General features: G+C 37.2%; 1 protein-coding gene across 1 annotated transcript in view; it reads right to left on the bottom strand.

Annotated features, from left to right (window-relative positions):
• SMIM14 (small integral membrane protein 14) overlaps positions 1-19,544 on the bottom strand; it is a 62,297-nt gene extending 42,753 nt beyond the window's left edge. The window contains exon 1 of the mRNA XM_061191331.1: positions 19,276-19,544. The gene's annotated coding sequence lies outside the window, so the exon portion shown is untranslated. The remainder of the gene's footprint in view (positions 1-19,275) is intronic.
• Positions 19,545-20,950: the final 1,406 nt, after the last annotated feature.

The raw sequence follows: 20,950 nt of genomic DNA on the forward strand, positions 1-20,950 counted from the left end.
TTAAGTCTCTTTTTAATCCATTTGACTTACAAAATTAGATTCCACCACTACCACCACCACCCCCACCCAAAAAAACACAGCTTGGGGGCAGGAACCTATTTTAGTCATCACTCTGTCTCTAAACACCTCCCTCATTGCTTAAGCCATAGCAATGAATAAATATTTTTGAATATTGGACAATGTTTATTTTCTCTGTATCTATATATGCCAGGAACATGTATATCAGCTAGAATTTAAAGTATCTGTTGGTCTTAATTAACCTCCAGTAAAATGAGAAAACGCATTTATAAACAGGACATTGCTCAATAGCGCTATGCTTCTGTGGAACTTTCCGCATGTAAACTTGAGTTGTTTTAAGTACTATACAGTTTTCAGTTAATAGTTTCCACTTTAAAATTACTTTTTAAAAAAACAGAATGGAAACAGTCCTCTTTTGGCTAGGACCTCAGAGCAAGTGTCAATGCACACCACCAGCTAAGCACTAGAGCAAAAAACTCACCCCACATTTAAATCCCTTGGTGTCCAAACACATTAAGAAGCTGCTCTATCCTGAGTAAGACAAAACTGGGTTACTGAGCCAGAATTCTGGTAAATCAGCCTAGAAGAGGCTTTTGATAGAAAGTAACTTAAAACAATGCTTTTGCTTTTCATGTTTCAGAGGAGTTATTCACCTCCTCGATATATATCCCTAATGTGAGAACAATGCTAAATAATGTCAAAGACATGGGTCTGACCCTCGACGACAACCAGCTTTACTCCAATTGGTCACAAAAGGCCTAAGTCATAAAAATAAGAATAGTGCACTGAAAAAGTTCAAAATAATCCTGGAGAGGAGAGAGGGAAGTAAATACCGGCACAGAAGAAATAAAACTGGCCATGAGTTGATAATTATTGAAGTTGAGTGATAGGTACTGGAGAGCTTTTATACATTTCTACTTTTTTCTATTTTAAGATTTTCCATAATAAGTATTTAACTTACCAGTATTTTCCCAGTATAATGAATATTTGTGATAGCAATCTGACTCTGGGCGTAGATTAAGCAACAGTTTACAGATGACTTTCTATGCAGCATAAAGGACAAAATACATCTAAAGCTCTCAAACCATCCACTCCTAAACAACTCTTAGCACAGGAAAGCAGTAAAATAATCCACTCTGTATCTTGGGAGGGCAAATGCAATTAATTCCCCATATCCCTCAGATACAGGTCATTTCTTCCTTCAACTACAACTAACAAATCTTTCCTTGTAGAGTTCAGCTGTAATAAGTCAGTTGAATCATCCTGTTTCTGTATGTGCTGAAGGAATTTTCCAGTGCTGTTAACCAATTTATTATCTGCCGGTAGAACCTTAAACTCTCCAGCTCATGCTGGGTGGGTTTAACCTACCTTATTTCATCTTTGGGGAGTCAAACTTAACTTCCTGTTTATAACTTTGGAAAAGGTGGAAAAGTAGATACTGTAGTTCTACTACTGTGTTTTCTAGGATTATGCCATGGAACTGCATGCTTATTATACACAGGATTGATTCCTTGGGAAATAAACTTCTCAAAAGTGGTTCTTGATTAGGCCAAATACTCTTAGTAGCAAATATTTGTAAAACAGCAACATTACCAGTGTTATATATTTAGTATCAGTGGTATCCCTAGAAGCACAGAGAGTAAAATGACGAATGCCAACCTCCCCATTCCTCTTTCCCCAATTCTACTCCCTTTCCCAAGAGGTACCATAGTTAACAGCCCAGTGTGAATACTTTCAGGTCTTTTTATATGTATTTATACCCATCATTTTGGTAGGTTTTATGAGATCATACTATACATGTTCTGCAACTTGCTTTTTTATAACATAAAAAGTGTTGGAGACCTTCCAATATATAAAGCTCTACTTCATTCTTTTTAATGGTTACATAATACTCCAAAACACAAACATACAATTTTAGCATTCCTTTAGTAGAGATAACTTAGGGCCTTTCCAACATTTTTGTTAACATAATGTTGCAACAAACATCTTTGTGCCCATATTTTTGTAGGACTAAGTACAAAAAAATGAAATCTCTAGGTCTAAGGGCATTCACAAAAAGCCTTTACCAATTTTAATTCTACCAACAGCACATAGTACATATCACTAATTGCATAGCATAGTAAATACATTATTACTATCACTAATAGTATAATAATATATGGCTATAACATTAAAAAAATTTTTTGCCAGAATGTCAGACCCCCAAAATATGTCTCATTGCTTTTATTTTCTATCTAATGAGGCTGCACATCTTTTCAAGTTTATTGGCATCTATATTTCTTCTTTTTCAAACTCTTTTTGTCTAGTTGATTTTAGGAGCTCTTTATATTATTGAGTATTAGTCCATTATGTCATAGCAAGATTGAGAACTTGTTATACATTATTTGCTTCCCTTTCTTCTCGATGGCTCCAAAGCCAGATTTATAAGGGTCTATTTTGACAAATTTTTCTATTTAAATATCTAGCAGACTATTAGCTAAAAAGTTAACAGAACTGCAAATCACAGAAAAATAGATCTAAAATCACAAGAGAGCAATTGGAAATAACATCCAATGACAATGTGAAATATTAATTGGAGAGTATTTTCATTTTCTTTAATGCTTTAACTTACTAACTTCTTCAAAGGACAAGCTAGAAGAACTGAAGGATAAACATAAACCCTGGATTTTTTTTTTTTTTTGACAATTTTACTTCAGCTCTTTTATTTTAGAGCTATTTGTTGTTGCCATAGGTGTTAAGGACTAACATGAAGTTAAAAAAAAGTCTTCCAGCCATTAAAGATTTAGGGGGGAAAGCATTAATACATTTGTATGTGTGTGTGCAAGTTCATCTTGGTTCCTCTTACAGAAGTAAAATTTGGTTTGGGATATATCTTTGTAAGAAGCTGTTATCTCCTAAGTTTCTTTTTTAAAATAAATTATGCTTTTTTAAAAGAAAGTATTTTACAAACACCTAGGGGTAACAAAAATTCCCAAAATATAATAAAATGTCAACATAGGTTTCAAGATTATAAAAGTAATTTTCAAATGGGTTGAAATGGGTTTTTTGTAACACATTGCAAAATAGTAAATATTTTAAAAGTACTTTTAACATAAACTGCTTGGAAGAATCAGTCATGAATTTTTAAAGCAAATAATCCTAAATTATTGCTAGATTATGCTAGATTAATCCACAATAGTTCTCACATTAATTTGGAATGGAACTACCATTACATGACTTTTACCTAAAATAGCCTTACTTGTTTACTTCTTGCTTTACCAACAGCTAGCAAATTTCCTTATCATATACGTAGGTAAATGTAACAGAAGGAGGAAAAAATTTTAAAAGAATACAACAGGACTATGAATGATGTGGTCATGAGATGTGAATAAAAGACAAAACCCTGAAGATGATTAAAAATGAAGGGCCAACAATTGCTGAGCCTGCGCGTCTGGAGCCTGTGCTCCGCAACAACAAAGGCCGCGATAGTGAGAGGCCTGCGCACTGCGATGAAGGGTGGCCCCCACTTGCCGCAACTAGAGGAGGCCCTCGCACAGAAACGAAGACCCAACATAGCCATAAATAAATAAATAAATAAATAAATAAATAAATAAAATGAAGGGCCAGTAAGCAAAATGGTAAATAAATCTCTTAAGTCTAAGAGACAAAAGAGTTAAAAGTGCCAAGAAAGTCTCTAAAAAATATTTAAAATAGGTAGACCAATGGAAAAGATAATTCCCAAAAGAGGTGCTACAGCTAATTAACAAACATTTTAAAAGGTCACCCTAAGTAAATCAAATAAATGCAAATTAAAATGTAAACCTTTGGGACTTTCCTGGTGGTCCAGTCCAGTGGTTAAGAGTCCATGCTCCCCATGCAAGGGGCCCAGGTTCGATCCCTGGTCAGGGAACTAAGATCCCATACCGCAACTAAGCCCACGAGCCACAACTACTATGCCCGTGTACTCCAGAGCCTGCGTGCCGCAACTAGAGAAGCCTGCTCGCCACAACAAAGAGCCTGTGCGCCACAGTGAAGACCCAGAGCAGCCAAAAATGAATAAATTTTTTTAAAAATTCACTTCTAAAAAAAAATGTAAACTTTCACCTAAAAGAAAAACACCAAAAAAGTACCATGAAAATTCAGTCATACATTGCTAGTCCTACAGTTAACATCTACAACCCTTCAGGGATTTGGCAATATGTATCAAAAACTATAAAAACGTTCTTATTAATGATGTGTTATCTGTGGTCTGCTTTAAAATACTCCCACAGAGGGAGGGGAAAGTAGAAGGAGGGAAAGGGACAAATCTTCCTTATAGAATTCCAATTAATATTAGTAGATTTATCACCCTCTAGGAGGTGAAGCTTAACCCTCACTCACCCTTGAACGTGGACTAGACTTAGTGACTCACTTCTAAAGAATAGAATTCAGAAGGAGAAGGTAACTTTATAGTAAAGAAACCTAGCAAACCCTATCTTAACCAAAAGATCAAGGTAAACATCATGTTGATATGTCATGTTGATATCACATACCCTTTGACATGATGTGATGAGAAGGGCATTTCACCTCTGTGGTATTCTTCCCCAAAACCATAATACCAAATCTCATCATGAGAAAAATCAAACCCAAATTGAGGGGAATTCTACAAAATATCTAGCCAATACTCCTCAAAACTGTCAAGGACATTAAAAAACCAAAACAACAACAACAAAAAACAAGGAAAGCCTACAAAACAGAGGAGACAAAGCAGACTACCACTACTTCCAGGTGATCCTAGGAAAGTCCTTATAAATGATAAAAAGAAATAGATTAGGACTTCCCTGGTGGTCCAGTGGTTAAGAGTCTGCGCTTCCAATGCAGGGGGCACCAGTTTGGGGAACTAAGATCCCACATGCAGCACGGCACGCCAAAAAAAAAAAAAAAAAAAAAAAGATCAGCACTGACATTTTACTTAAGTTAGTAATACTGGGTAATGTACTATTTTTGTTTTTTTGTTTTTTGTTTTAGCCATGCCGCATGGGATGCAGGATCGTAGTTCCCCGACCAGGGATCGAACCTGCGCCCTCTGCAGTGGAAGCGTGGAGTCTTAACCACCGGACCGCCAAGTCCTGGGTAATGTACTATTAATTCCACAAACATTCATTGTTCTCCAGAAACTTTAGGGGATCGCCCTCGAAGAAATTCTACCAAGAAGTTTATAAATTAATTTTGATTAGAGGCAGAGTACTGTGTATTAGGCATTTGTTTTTCCACGCAAGCATTCAAAACAATAAAATGTCAGCTTATCCTCTACACATCTCAGATCCAATCCTAAAAAAAAAAAAAAAAAAAATCAAAAAAAGAAGAGCAATCAGTTCTAAGACCCCAGAAATACTGCAGCTTGATTTTTCCTTTATTTTTCTCAAGGTTGAATTATAAAAATATGTACTCTTATTTAACCTCCCTACTCTTGCCAACCTCTCATTTCCTCTTGTCTCCAATAAGGGTTAGTTCCCTGCTCCAGCTTCCAAGAGAAATATAACTAAGGAATTCATATCCCTCATAAGAAATGAGTCAGAAACCCAGTATGCTCAACATGAAATTCTTGTAGTTACGGGAAAAAAAGTATGTAAAATTACTATGTGTCTAGAATTTAAACCTAGGGAAGAAGTAGTCTACATTAAATTGATTATACTTGGTTCTGTTAAGGTTATCAGATGTTTTTTGTTCTTGTTTTCCTAATTTTCTATACTATATTTTACTTTTTAAATCAAATCACATATTTACATATGGGTACATAAATCTGTACGTATATGTAAACATTTACATACACATGTAAACAAAAGATTCTATCCAAAAGAAATACTAAAGGTTGATGCCGAACTTCCTTGCATTAATAACTCACAGATAAATTTTCTTCTATGGATGCTTGCAAATGGTTTAAAACCATAAGAATTTAGTATTAAAAAATAATTATATAACTGGTTGCCTCTCGAAGAGGGCCTAAGCATTTAGGGGACAGAAGTAGTAAAGAAACTTTTCACCGTATACTGCTTTGTGTCTTCTGAATTACCCAAAAAATATTAACTTTTAAAAAGAATAACCTTAGAGTAAGCGTCTTGTTCTTCCCGTACCAGAACCATTAGCTCTAGGGACAAATAATTACATTTCAATTTTTCTCTTGAACTGAACATGCTAAATTATCTTAACCCTCTATCTGACCTTCCATCATCACTGAATTTCTTGGTTAGAATTAATATATAAAAAAAGGTATTCTAAACTCTGTAAGTGAATGTGTTACAGAATAAACCAAATCTCATTATCAGTGAGAAATGACCAAGTATATAAACAGACCATATTATGGATACTTCTAAAGTCAACCTTTGCCCTAAATCTGAGGTAATAATTCTTTGTAAAATCAGTTTTCAATGTTTTACCTTTCCCTTCCTCTACTCATTCTCTGGTGGAAGCTTTAACAATTAAGAGAATCAAAATACTGAGACAACAGAGTATATATCACAAACTACTAATGTTGGTATAATGTTTTGGTAATGTTTGGTAAATTGAGTTTAAAATAAAAGCAAATGGAAATTCATTTTTAAATTCATTTTAAAGATACACATAAAACAAGGAAAATAAAAGAAAACAGATGAAGATGAGACTAGTTTTCTTTCAGGTTTTTTCCCAAGGCACATTCAGAATCAAAGATGTCTGGATACACACTATAGCTGGAAGGCAGAAAAAAGAGGGTGGAGGGAGGAGATAGATAAGAGATAATATTACAACCCAGTAAATAGGAAATCAATTCTTTTTTCTAGAATTTTCTGAACATACCAACCATATATATATTTATATATCAAAACTTGAATTACAAATAAATGAGGACGGGATCAACATTTTAATAAATGGTCCCTAGGAAAATCTGCTAGCAATTAAGAAGGAAAAAACAGCCATCAGCGATTCCAGAAGACAATTTAGGTGAATATTTATTTGAACTCTAGTGGAAGAATTTCCTAAAGATACACACAATGAAAAATATCAACAAACTTACAACATAAAAATGTGTGCATAAAAAAATTCTCAAATACAATTAAAAGAGCCAAAGAATTTTAAAAAAAAACACACATTCCATTAATACGACAAGCAAAGACATCTTAATAACATGGAGCATATACAAACAGATTCTTAAAGTGGAGACTGCATTTGAGATCACAAGCTATAACTTTTACGGCAATACGAATCCAGAAGTCAAAAAATGTTCATGTCCTGTGAATAATTCCACTTCTAAGGTTCTATCATTTAAAAAAAATCTGAGGGACTTCCCTGGCAGTCCAGTGGTTAAGACTCACACTTCCACTGTAGCGGGTGCGGGTTCGATCCCTGGTCAGGGAACTAAGATCCCGCATGCTGTGCGGCACGACCAAAAAATTAAAAAAATTTTAAAATCTGAAATACAAAGATTTATGTACTAACATGGTTATCATAGCTTTATCATAGTGAAAAATTGGGACAATCTAAATTTCTGGCTAAAAGGAAATATTTAAATTATGATACATACTGTGAAGTATTATGCAGCCAAATGTTTCATTTTCTTTCATAATGACATGGGGAAATAAACACAACACAAAAGTATATTAAATAGGATATAAAAATAAGCAAAGCACACGCACATATTTAAAAAACACAAAAAAAAACCACACTCAAAAAAGTTGAAAGAAAACATACCAAAACTATCATTGGGTATCTCTGGGTGACAGGATTTTAGTTTTCATTCTGTATATTTTATCTTTCAATATCATATAATGATTATATATTAACTCTTGTAAATCAGGAAAAATGTTGGATGCAGCAAAACTAAGGAAAACTAACTCAGATTTTTCAATAACTAAGTGGTAAAAAGTAAATAAACAAAACTTTTAAGAGATGGCAGGGATACGCTTACAGTCGAAGAAATTTAAGAGATTAACAATCAAATGCCACGTAGAGACCTTGTCTGAACCCTGATCCAAACTAACCTAGCAAAAGGACAATTATGAAACAACCAGGAACTTTGAACACTGACTGGATTAAATGTCATTTAGGAATTACTAATTTTTTTTTAACATAACTACAAAGTCAATTGACACATCTGAAAAGAGTCATTATCTCTGAGAGATCTCACTACGTATTTCCAGTTAAAAGAGATTTTATGCCTGGAATCCAGTTGAAAATAATCGTCCAAAGGGGGAGATATGGATGAAATAAAACAGTCATAAGCTGAATAATTGTTGAAGCCAGCTGATGGGTAAATACGGATGCATGATACTATTCTACCTTTTAGTACCAAAAATTTCAAACATACCTAAGTTTTTTAGAAATACATTTTTATAGACAAACAAAACAAAAACTCTTCTTCCTCCCCACGCAAACACAGGGCTCTTCTTGCGAAAGTAGGGATAACCAAACTTGACTCAAGGTCAGAGGATGAAAACTATCTTTCTACCGTAATTTTAAGAAGGTGATTTATGATAAAATCACTCTTCCAAATAGCCAAATCTTTACAGTGATCAAGAACAGTATCAAAACTCCTCCCATTTAAAAATTAAAAACAGGGACTTCCCTGGTGATGCAGCGGTTAGGATTTCGCCTTCCAGTGCAGGGGGCGGTGAGGGTTGGATCCCTGGTCGGGGAGCTACGATCCCACATGCCTCACGGGCAAAAAACCAAAACATCAAACAGAAGCAATATTGTAACAAAATTTAATAAAGACTTTAAAAATGGTCCATATCAAAAACAAAAATCTTAAAAAATAATAAAAAATAAAAACCCAGAGCAAGGGCAAAATACAGAGTAATAATTTAGAATGCATGCAATTTGTTTTTGTAAGACAGAAAATAGAGATGCTAGGCAGTGAAATGGGGAACTCAGAAGCAGCATTCTATGCATTTTTATCTAAAAAGCATCAATGCTATTGATTAAAGCTCCAAAGTTATAAAACCAAGAAAGTGAAACATACCTGCCAGAAACTGCTGCAACTGCCCCCCAGACATTCAGGGAGACTACACTTGAGTTTGCTGTCTATTTTTAAACTTATTCCCAATTATATCAAAGGGGTAATTACTCACCTCTAAAAAATATATATTTTCTATAAGTAGCTTTCTGATCCCAAGTTTTTACCCAGTAGCCAATTAGAAAACGGATTAACCAAATGAGCAGAGCTATCCCAAAACTCTGGCTACCTTTCATATTAAACAGGGAGAACAAAATATTTGCCTATCAATTTCAGTAATACTATCATTACTGTACTATGTACTAATATGCTATAATTAGTTGTTGGGATTACTTTTATCAAATGACTCAACATCTCAATGCAATAAGGTGTTCAAATTCACTCATATACAATACCTTTTTGTAACATATTCATTTGCTTTATTCTTTTTATCAGAAATGGATCTCAATCAAACATAGCCATACCTAATAATAGTTTATATTTGCCTGTAGCTTTCTAACTACTTTCATATCTTGACAACAGCCCTTCCAACAAAGTCAAAGCAGGAAAATTATCCGTTTTAAAATGAGGAAAATAGGTTCAGATAAGCTAGCAATTTTACCATGACCACACATCCATCCAGTATGAGCCAGATCTTGGACAGGAAGTCGCAATGTAAATTCCTGACCAAGACTCATTCCACATCTGTCAGATATGACCAATCATGCTAGTTATACTTGTTTCACTCTTATAAACACAACTTTAGAACAGTACAGAAATGAGATAACCATCAACTAACTTCCTAATACTTCTTACTAGTGACATACTTTTCTCTTAAACTACATTTGCATCTCTGTCTGATTCTCTGATGGGAAGAGGGCAAGGAAAGGATGCAGACTCAAGTTCAGATCAGTCAACTGCTATTTGTTAAAAACCGCTAAAGCTATGCCTGGGAAGTTAAAGTCATTTTAAAATTTTAAATGTTGAAATAAACCCCATTATGTACCTTAAATACCATAATTCTCTATGCTTAGGAGTTAAGACTTCCTGAATTCTATCATGACAAACTTTAATTTTTATTTATTTTTTTAATTTTTATTTATTTATTTTTTTAGCTGCTTTGGGTCTTTGTTGCTGCACGCAGGCTTTCTCTAGCTGCAGCAAACAGGGGCTACTCTCCGTTGCAGTGCGCGGGCTTCTCACTGCGGTGGCTTCTCTTGCTGTGGAGCACAGGCTCTAGGCACGCGGGCTTCAGTAGTTGCGGCGCGTGGGCTCAGTAGTTGTGGCCCGTGGGCTCTAGAGCGCAGGCTCAGTAGTTGTGGCGCACGGGCTTAGTTGCTCCGTGGCATGTGGGATCTTCCTGGACCAGGGCTCAAACCCGTGTCCCCTGCATTGGCAGGCGGATTCTTAACCACTGCGCCACCAGGGAAGTCCCTATCATGACAAATTTTTAAAATTCACATTAATAGCCAAGCAATTACAGTTACAAATTCCTTATAATACTTCCAAACTGATCCAATAGGGTGACCCTTTATTGTTTGTAAACAAAGAATGTTGCCTACCATTCCAGTTCTATAAGGATCAAATCATTAGCCACAACCATTGCTGACCTGTAAGTACACACTGAAAGAATTTAGGATGAAGCATTCTGTGTTTTGGATTTATGGGCCCCTAGATAGTCAAAAATGCATATCTAAGGAAGAATTCCAATGACCCCAGATTCTTGCATCTTCCCATGCACAGAAAAGCACTAAAATTGAGATATCTGATCCTTGCGACTAGCAGTAACCTTTCACTTGACTGCATATATATATATATATAAACACACACACACACACCAGCTCCTCCCTTAACTCGTTGGAACGGCTCCTCAGAGCTACCTGAGAGGCTGTCTCCCATGCTATAGTCCTCAGTAAGACACTGAATAAACTCAACTCACAGCTCTTACGTTGTACATTTTTTTCAAGTCAACAGGCCCATCTAGAATTAGCTATTTACAAGAGAAAACTACAATAAAAACCACCTCTGAAAATCTTACCATAAAACATTTTTACAGGATAACAAAAAGCTTAAAGATACTCTTTCAGGGGGCATACTATTCCAAAGGAAGAGACTAGAGCAGGCTAGAAAGAATGACAACAAAATGTTCATTTTTCATAGAATGGAATGGGAATGTATAGAAGAAACAAGGTCAGTATGACCAGGAGGCCTGTGTAAGACATCACTGTATAGATAAGGTACAGATTAGAGGATGCTAAGTCTTTATTTATATTCAACAAACCAAAACTTTACAAGTGTTACTCTTAAAACTCTGGGGATGCACCAGTTCTCATCCACTCATTTAAAAAGGAAAGAACTGAGGCCCAGAGAGTGTCAGTGACTCACCCAAAGTCACGCAGTAGAGGTGGGCTTCAAACCCATGTCTTCTCTCATTTCTCCTTTCCTGAAAAGGATATATCTAACAAGTCCCCAGGGGACTAGGTAACTAGCAGAAGAGTTCAGAGGAGGATACAGAAGAAATAAAAGGCATGCCCCACCTCCAAGAGCTTGCAATCAAGTTAATTATTAGTTATAATTCATTCATATAATAATATAATCAAATACCAGTACATAATTAATGGCCAAAATAAACGTCACAGACAAATGACTTCTGTGATAATCTCTCTGGAGAAAGATCAAAAGGAGAACTACTTAACTAACTTACCTTCTATCCCATTTTTATTAAAAGCTGAACTCTTCAAGATTATTTAGAATTTCCTTACCTCCTTAATTCCTTGATGTCTCTGCAGAACAGGACTCTGTTAAAGGTCCACCCCAGGGCTGCCACCACTTTTCTGGAAATTCCCCATTAATGTGACCCTATTTTCCTACATCTTAGACATTACCTTTACTTTCCTCTGCGATCCTTTTTTCCCTTACCTGTATTTGATTGTATTCTAGGAATCACCTTAGGCAACACTTGTTAAAAACAGCATGGGATAGCAGAAAGAACATATCTCAGATAAATGACTTAAGTTACGGCACTACTGAGAAATGGATAAATTAGCCTTTCTGTGACTTCAGATTATCTATAAAACAAGAGTGATAATTGAAATTATTCATTTTAAAGGGTTGTTCATCAAGTGAGAATTTGTAAGAGTGCTTTATAAACTGTAAAATGCTCTGAGCCAATAACTCTTAAGCCCTTAGATTTGAAATGTATCTTCAACCTTCAGCCCAAGTTCTCTGTATACTGCTTTGGGGTGTTTGTACTCTCCTGGGGCTCAGCTATCACTCTTCTGCATAAAAGCGAAAGGGAAGAAAGAAGTCTTCTGTTCTGAACATTTGTCCCTCACCTACAAATTTCCTGTCCTTCCCTAGCTGTTCTTTGCTCTTAAACAATCTCATAGATTCTCTCAAGATCCAGGGGTGAAATTTATTATAAATTGTCAAACAAAGGAAAACTTTCCAACTGAATCATTTTTGTTTATATTCAATATCTTAACCCAAAGTTTCATATTCTAAAAGTTTTTCTGAAATTTCTACTTGAGTACTACTTAGTCATATTCTGAATAAAAAATTTTAAACTCAGGAAAAAAGGCTGTGTTTCATAAGTTAGAAACAGAAAAATTCAACAGATGATATAAAAATTCCATATTCTGTGACCCCAAGTCATAGTGGATATAAATTACTTACAAATGTTAAAAAACCAGCTTTCAATAGCTGTATTACAAAATACTAGTATGCTCTGAAATTCTGAGGTATATCACAAGTGATGTTACAAATCTGTGAATGATTTACACCATTCAAATAAGCTAGAGCAGAATCAAGACTTTTTCTATCACTCCCATTCACTTCCTTGCCTATATGATTTTTGGAAGCAGAAAGGAGTTATGGCTACTGCTCTCCCAACTCAGGTAACTCACAGCTTCTCTCACCCATGCTATAGCCTAGATGACATATCTGCACGTAGATGCACGTCAATGCCATTCATGATGACAGGAAAAACGCTTAGAACCTCTGTGATAAAGAAAGCAATGTTATTTAAAAAAATGAAACTTGAGTAAGCACCACAGAAAAAAAAGTCTTCTAAATTTCAAGCAAGTCAGTTTCTTCTACATTACCTTTGCCCAGAGTACAAAGCAACGAAATACATAGTATATGAAAAAATTAGTCTGTTTTAAAAGTATAAGCTAAAACAAGATAGCAACCAGAACACTGTCCTCCAAGTCTTCGTTTACGAAGAAGATGCTTACTATAGCCCTAACTTGATTTGAAGCATCTTTATTAGCTGTTAAAATTTGAAAGTGCTGCACCTGTAATACTTGTCAATGAGTGCAGTCGAGCAAAACCCAGCTTTATTCTGTAAGTTTACAAAACTGAGACTCACATCTGTTCTTTAACCTAAATTTAAAAAAGGAAATGAAAAGTCAATATGAAAATAAGCAACAAGGTAACTTTCTTCAAAACAAAAGCAATGAAGTTTAAAATGTTATAAACAAAATATAAGCCCTACTACACACCTAAAAATTGGTTTTAGTATAGAAAAATATACACTTTTCCAAGGAGTTAAACTTTTTTTTTTTAATTTTGAAAGCAATCACATTTAATTTTAAAATTCAAATACAGAAAGTTAAAAAAAAAAAAAGCAAAAGTAAAAGGTACTCTCTTCTCCTCAGAGGCAACCTCTATTAAAAACTCTCATGTAAATTTTCTCGGACTGCAAGTATATGTATGCTATATATACTTGCTGAACTATGATTGAATCACATTTTAAATCATTTAAATATCATAATTATGACTTTTTAAATAATTAGACTGGTTGGTTGACTATTTAAAGCCATGGCTCACTACCACATTATTTATAATGGTGAAAACTGGAAACTACATTCATGTCCAACATAAAATGAAAACTTCGAGTAAACCAGTTTATTCAAAATATCTTATAAAATGCAGCCAGTTAAAATCAAGTTTAGAAATTTTCTAAGGTCACAGTAAAGAGCTCACTATGTTAACCCCCTCCACGACCCCCGAAAAAGAATACAAGCTTATGTGAGTATTACATCTCATTTGTACCAAGATGAATTTAAAAAGACTGGAAGGAAATACATGTACAGAGATGACTTCTGAATGACAGGATTATAGCTTTTGTTGTTGGCTTTATATATTACTATCCTTTGCAGCTTTTCAGTAACAAGCATGTCTTGTGTTTAAAAAAAAAAAAAAGAGGGACTACTAGAAATGCATATCCAATTTAGGTTTAAATAGAACAAAACAATTCATGATCGCAGTTCTATTAGCATATTCTGACAGCCAGAACAAGTAGGTTTACTTGTTATAACTTCCATGATTCTGCAAGACAAAAAGACTGGTCAACACTGTTGTAATATAAAGTATATGAATTTTGGGTCAAAGAAAATTGGGTTTGAATCCCAACACTTCCAGTGGCTTTTCCTTGGGCAATTTACCTAACCAGAGCCTGTTTCCTCCAGTGTAAATTAGGGGTAACAATATCTGACTTGGAAGGCCGATGTGTAAGCTAAACATAAAGTATGTAAAGAAAGTAGAGGCTGGCATATATACTCCATGAATAGTAAATGCCATTGTTATTGATATTCAGACAGGCAACTTTTTTTAAATTTCAGACTCAAATAATTTTCAGCCCTCTTTTAAAATGCCTTTGAAGTGCACAAGCTTTTCTTCACCTACGTTAGGATCTACTGACATATGCCCAACCATTTCAGATGATTAGCACTTTTTGTATGGGCCAAAATATGAATATGCACATAAACACACACCAAAAGAATACCTTTACTCACAAACCTGTAGTAGTATTTGTCTAAGAAGTTTTACAATCTTAAAAAAATCCTAATATAAGCCACAATGTAACAGTCGGGAATCTTTAATTTTCTTCAAAGTCTTTACAACTCGTATACTAATATATCACTATTAATTATCAATTTAGACAATTTAGTGTCTTTTATTGAAGTTTTTGTTCTAAGTCTTATTACATTATATGGGAAAAGATTATTACAAATACTGTACTTCCTTTTAGCATTGTACTGCTTTTTACAGATACAGGTAAAGTTGCGATTTTTCTTCATTTATTTATTCCATCAGCAAGCCTACTGATTGCTTAATTGGTTCTCCCTGACCTCATGGGCCTCCCAATCGAATAGGCCAGAGAGCCACAGACAATTTACTGATAATATGGAAGGTGAAGTGATGGGAGCCACAAAGGGCTCTTTACAGAATCCTGAGGTGGATTAGGATAGAGCTCTGCTAAAGGTCATGTATGACCTGAGCTTCGACAGATAAACATAGTTAGTCAGGCTTCAAGACTAGGAAGAGAGTAAAGACAACTGGTATTTCTCTGGATTAACTGCCCCAAATTAATACATCAATCAATTCAATTTTTTTTTTTTTTTTTACTCATTTGGAAAGAGGTCTTGCAGTGAGAAATCTACTCAGTTTATGATGATCCAATGGCTGTCCAAATATTAAAACACCCAAATCAATTTAAAAAATGTAGGAAGAATTCAAATGACTATACCAGCAGGTAAAAAGTGATAGATGGATTTCTGGTGTGTGGAATGCAAGGTAATGCATAGGAAGGAGAAAATACTCCAAATTTACTTTAAACCTGGTAGGCTCTGAAAATTCAATACAACAAAGCAAGAAGACCTTTGCCGAATGTTTCTTGAGGTCATCTACCAGCTATGCAACCTCAGGCAAAAAGACCAACAGAACAATGGACTTCATTAAGGACACGACTGGAAACGGGACAGAAAACATTACTTTGGCCTTAACAAAAACATGGCCTATCAAAACCAAAGTACTGTGTACAGTTCTAAACACTGTAGTTCAGAGGCAGTAGCGTACAGCGATTAAGAAAACAGACGTGGGATCAAATCCAACTTTCTGCTACTTACTATGTCTCAGTTCTTTCATTTGTAAAGTGGGAGCTGGAATGCCTACATCTGAATTGCTCTACAGTTAAATGAAAAACACGCTAAGAGTTTTTAGCATAGTACCTGACACAGAGTGTTCCCCAAAATGACAGCTATCATTACTACTATAAAGCAAGAAGAAATCTCCCAGAGAAAAGCCATTAAAATATTAACACATTCTCAAACTTTGACAAGCATTCAAATCACCTAAAGGGCTTGTTGAAAATTCAGATACCTGGGACCAATTCCTCACAGGGATTAATTCTATAGGTCTAAAGTAGAATGTGATTGTTCTCTGGCCCAAACATCAAGAACTATTGAAGCTGGAGAATCAAGGTACAGCCCTACAAAAAGAAGCTGAAAATTAGGGTTTTTCCATAGAAAGAACTGGTTTAAAATAGACAGTACGTTCAAGAGTGATGCAGATGTGTTCAGGTTTATTCATTCAACCAACATGCGTTGAGCACCTACTTTGCAGTGAAAAGGACAGACAAGGTCCCCATCTTCCCAGAGTTTAACTTCTAGTATAGGAGACAGAATACAAAAAATAAGGAAATTCCAGACAGTGATGGAATAAAGAAAATAAGAGAGAACGGTGAGATAATTGTGGGGGCAATCTCCGTGAAGGGACAACAGCTGAACTGAGACCTGAATGACACGATGGAATCAGCCATGGGAAGATCTGGGGAAAGATCGAAGCCACAGGGTACAGCAAGTGCAAATGCCCTGAGGCAAGAACAAGCCTGGCAAGTTCCTGGGACAATGCTAGTGCCGCTGGAACGCAGGAAGAAACTGACGTGACCAGGCTCCTGGGTACTAATCTAGGCATTCGGATACAAGATAAGAGAGGAAGGCAGTGCCAAAACATGTACTGCCTGGCAAACCTTGGTAAAGAGTTTGGATTTCATTCCGAACATGATGAGAGGCTTTTCAACAAAGGCGTGACACAATCTGATTTACATTTTAAAGGATCCCTTAGGCTGTGGTAAGGGGAAAGCAAAAGTGGAAGCAGGGAGACCAGGAGGTTGCTGCAGTAGGCCAGGTGAGAGATGGTTAGCTGGCAAAGGTGGTAGCAGTAGGGATGGGAAGAAGTGGACAAATCTAGAATATATATTGAACACTATAATTTAAGGCAAATTTAGCTAAGTTTATGACTAACAGACCCCAATACGTTATTAGCATGTTTAGGATACTCTGTAGTATGTACTTATCCTTTGAAGTTGAGGTGAAGGAGAAACTTTCTTCTCTTTTGGCACCACCGATAAAGCACTGGACTAATGGGCACACATCCAAGACTCAATGTTAATGAAGAACATTAAGTGTGTAAAGTAAAGTAAAATCTTATAGGATCTTACTCCCAGAAGCCTGGACAGCAGGTCAGTATTTGGAGTATATAGCAGCTATGGAATAGAACTAAACCTTTACCTGAATCAGATCACTAAATGAACAACAACTTTTTAAACTTCCATATTGTCATCTCAGGCTATTCTGTGCCTGCTCTCTCAAGAGTTAAACAAGCAAAGCCTTGTCACACAGTGCATATTAATTTCATAAATCTTACAATATCATCATAAGAGATTTGAAAGGAAATCTTTTAGAACCACGATTTTAATCACTATGGTGTGGCAAACATACAGTGAATATTCCCTGAAAGTTAAGGTCTACAAGTCCCTATCTGCAAAAATTTAAACTTTGTTACTCAAAAATGAAGTACTACTATGTGGAAAAGCAGGTTACAGAAAAGCATATGCAGTATGATACCATTTTTGTATAAAATACGTAAATGCAAAAAAGTCTGGAAGGATATAAAACCACTGCTGACATTCTGGTGATCTCTGGATAGCAAGAATATTGATGACTTATTTTCTTCTTTTTTTTGCTTATCTGCTTTAATCAACATTCTCTCCAATTATCACAAATTATTTCATATAAACAAAAATATTCAGTTATAGGTTAGCATAAAAGGTAAAAAAAAAAAAAAAAAAGAACTTCAAGAAAACATAATTTCGTTTGTGTGTAAATCAGCAGGATTCCAACTGTGGTGTTAAGAAAAAAAGATCCCGGTTCCACACACGGAAGGAAGAAATTTGTTAGGAAGAGGTCCATGTTATGCCACACAAGGACATACCCTTCAAGGGAGTAGTCTAAATTCCTAAGACCTGGATTTGATAAGTGACAATCAATTTAGCACATAGCTGTTTTTCTTTCCTGCCGTTTGCTAAAGAAACACCTCAATTAATGAGTTCTCTGCGGAAAAAAATTCTTTTTTAAAACTAAGTTAGGACAAAAGGGAGGTTTGGTCTTCCGGTCTCGTTCGTGCGGTGGAAAAGTGCGGAGAGCGGCAGGGCTCCAAGCAGGCTACACTAGATGAATCTGCGTGGCCGGTCATCTAAAGTGGAAGGGAACACAAGCCTTCTGCAAGCTCCACAGACGGGGCAGCGAGAACGCCTCCTAAGGGTCTCGAGACTACGTCTGAAAGGTCTTACGCCATCCAAGTTATTCTACGTACAGCTGCCAATGGTTTCTGACAATAACACAAAAACTGGAAGATCTCTTTAAACACAGGTATTACGTGCAGGAAGCTCATCCGACTTTATGCAAAGCCAAGACATTCTCTTAAGGCCACATCTTCGATTTTGCAAACTAGGACAACTGAAAACATCCTACTGATTCTCTACGGCTAACAAACATCATCTTGGCTAAAAAACACACAGAAACAGCCACTTTGGAAAACTGGCTTTAAATGGCAACATGAGACTTCAGGTACTCTGGTAACCAGTTTATCGCACTTTATCTGTTCCAATAAAGGGTGTTACCTCTTTACTGTCGGCTCTGGTTCCACTTACTGAACAGAAAAATGGAATCCTTCAAATTCACAACACAGTAAGGGCTAAAAGCTCCCGCTTTCTGGACGGCAGCTTTCTAGTCTCATTAATCACAACAAAGGACGTATCCTAGTGACTTCATCAAACCCGGCAAAAGCTGAGGAACAGAGATAAATGATATAGTGTGAATTTCAAGGTTTGTGGGGTTTTCCTTGCAGCTACGACTCTCTTCTTTTTACTCCATTATATGCCTCCACCCGAGTTTACCGCTTGCCCGAAAAATAAAACCATCCGTTGCTACCGTCCACTTCCCTGCCAAGTCCCGACTCTGGTTTCCTGCAGAGAAAGCCAAATTTCAGGCTCTCCGCCTCGCTCTTCGCCGGGGGACGCGGGCTCGGCAGCAGCGGGCTTCTCCAGGTGCAGAGTCGCCAGCCCGGCCGGGGACTCACCGAGCCCGAGAAGCCCCGCTCTGCCACAGCCGCCGCAGTCCGCCAGAGCCTGAGAAGCCACCAGGAAAAACTGGGGTGAGGGGAAGGTGGGCCGGCAAACGGCGGTGGGAGAAGGGGCAGACACTCACCCGCCCAGACAACAACCGATAGGGCGGGGAAGATGGGGGCCGTGACCAAGACCCGGCAGAAAGACCGCCTGAAGCTTCCGGAACGCTGCAGCTGCTCCGGTCGTCGCTGCCGCCGCCGCTCTTGCCCGCTGCTTCCTACCCTCCTCTGTTTTGATTCGACTGACCACGTCACTCTTAGCCACAAGACCAGGATCTGCCGGCTTCCGCGGGCGGCGGCGCAACAGATTGCAGCAGCCCGAGACCCCCAGCAGCCGGCCGGCCGAGCATGCGCGCGCCCTGCGCCTGCCCAGTAGGTCCGGGTAGGCGGGGCGGGCGCGAGCGTCATGCGGTTCGTGCGGGCGTGGAGCGCGGGGGTTGTAGTTCCGGGTGGGAGGGGTGGAGCCGAGCGCTCAGCTGTGGAGAGGGAAGGCCACGCGTCTGTTGAAGTGGCCAGTGTGTCCTCTGTGTCGTCTGTCGTGGACAACGTCCTCTGCAGTGTGTCTCCCTTTGCCTAAGCTGATGGCTTTCCTCGGCCGGAGTCTTTAGAATAGCAGGGGTAGCGGTAGACGTGGGCGCAAGTTGATGTCTTTTGAGACACGTAGAGATTGTTTTTGATCACTCAGGCCCAGGTGAAAATTGGGGATCGGCATTTAGTCTTATATGTACAACAGTACGTCAGACGTGGCAGTTATTCCCCTGTACCCTCCCTAACAGTGCATCCAGAAAGCTGACTAAAAATCAGTTCAAGAGGAGTATTAAAGGCTGATCCAGAGATAGTGGGGAACTGGGAGGCAGTCAGCTCAAACCTTTGTTGCTTTGACCTTAGGGATTGAAATAAGGATGATACTTGTGGTGTAAGAGCCTCATTTCTTTGTAAACTAAGTTGGTGCTTTCTACTCTCCCATTCTAACCTTCTTAGTTTCCCAGCTAAACAACTGGGACCCAAGAGATTTCCCAATTTGGGAAAACTTAGGGCTACTCTGTTGTTTTCTTGCGTCCATGAATTGACAGACTTTAAAGAGGGGCTAGTGGTAAAATGGAAGTGTGAGTTCCAAACAAAGATTTCACGAAGGTGCCTATTTGCCTATCCTGCAGGAGAGGTGAAGGTTAGCTGTAAGAAACTGTCTTCCTTACTCTGAGTTGACCTTTTCACCTAACCTGGAATTCTACCTCAGTATTTGGTTAATCACCTCAACTAGCTGAATCACCTTCAGCAAATTAGTATCATCTGCAAGAGCTTTTTTTTTTTAAATTTTAATAGTACACTTTATTTAAGCTAATTATCCAAAATATTAGTTTCAACATATAATCAATATAAAAATTATTAATGAGATACTAATGTTTACCTCATACTAAATCTTCAAAATTGGGTGTGTATTTTACACTTAGGGCAAGGCTCAATTCAGACTTTCAATATTGCAAGTGCTGGGTGTGGCTAGTGGCCACCATATGAGACAAAACAGCTCTAGAGCATATGAGCTAACAGGCATCCAGGAGGGGACCTGGGACTAAGCTGGAGACAAGACCCGAGGACAACCTTTTGGGGATGCCTGGCTGCTTATTTTGCCAAGTCTCCTTGTGCCCTGAGTTCTTTTAGAATATCCTACGTGGGAATAATTGCTGTGCCTTTAAAATAAAATATTCATAAAATGCCACATGGACTTAGAAAATCCTGTTCTAGATAAAGGTAGGTAAA

Source organism: Eubalaena glacialis, chromosome 5 (assembly GCF_028564815.1).
Source record: "Eubalaena glacialis isolate mEubGla1 chromosome 5, mEubGla1.1.hap2.+ XY, whole genome shotgun sequence".
NCBI classification, from domain to species: domain Eukaryota; kingdom Metazoa; phylum Chordata; class Mammalia; order Artiodactyla; family Balaenidae; genus Eubalaena; species Eubalaena glacialis.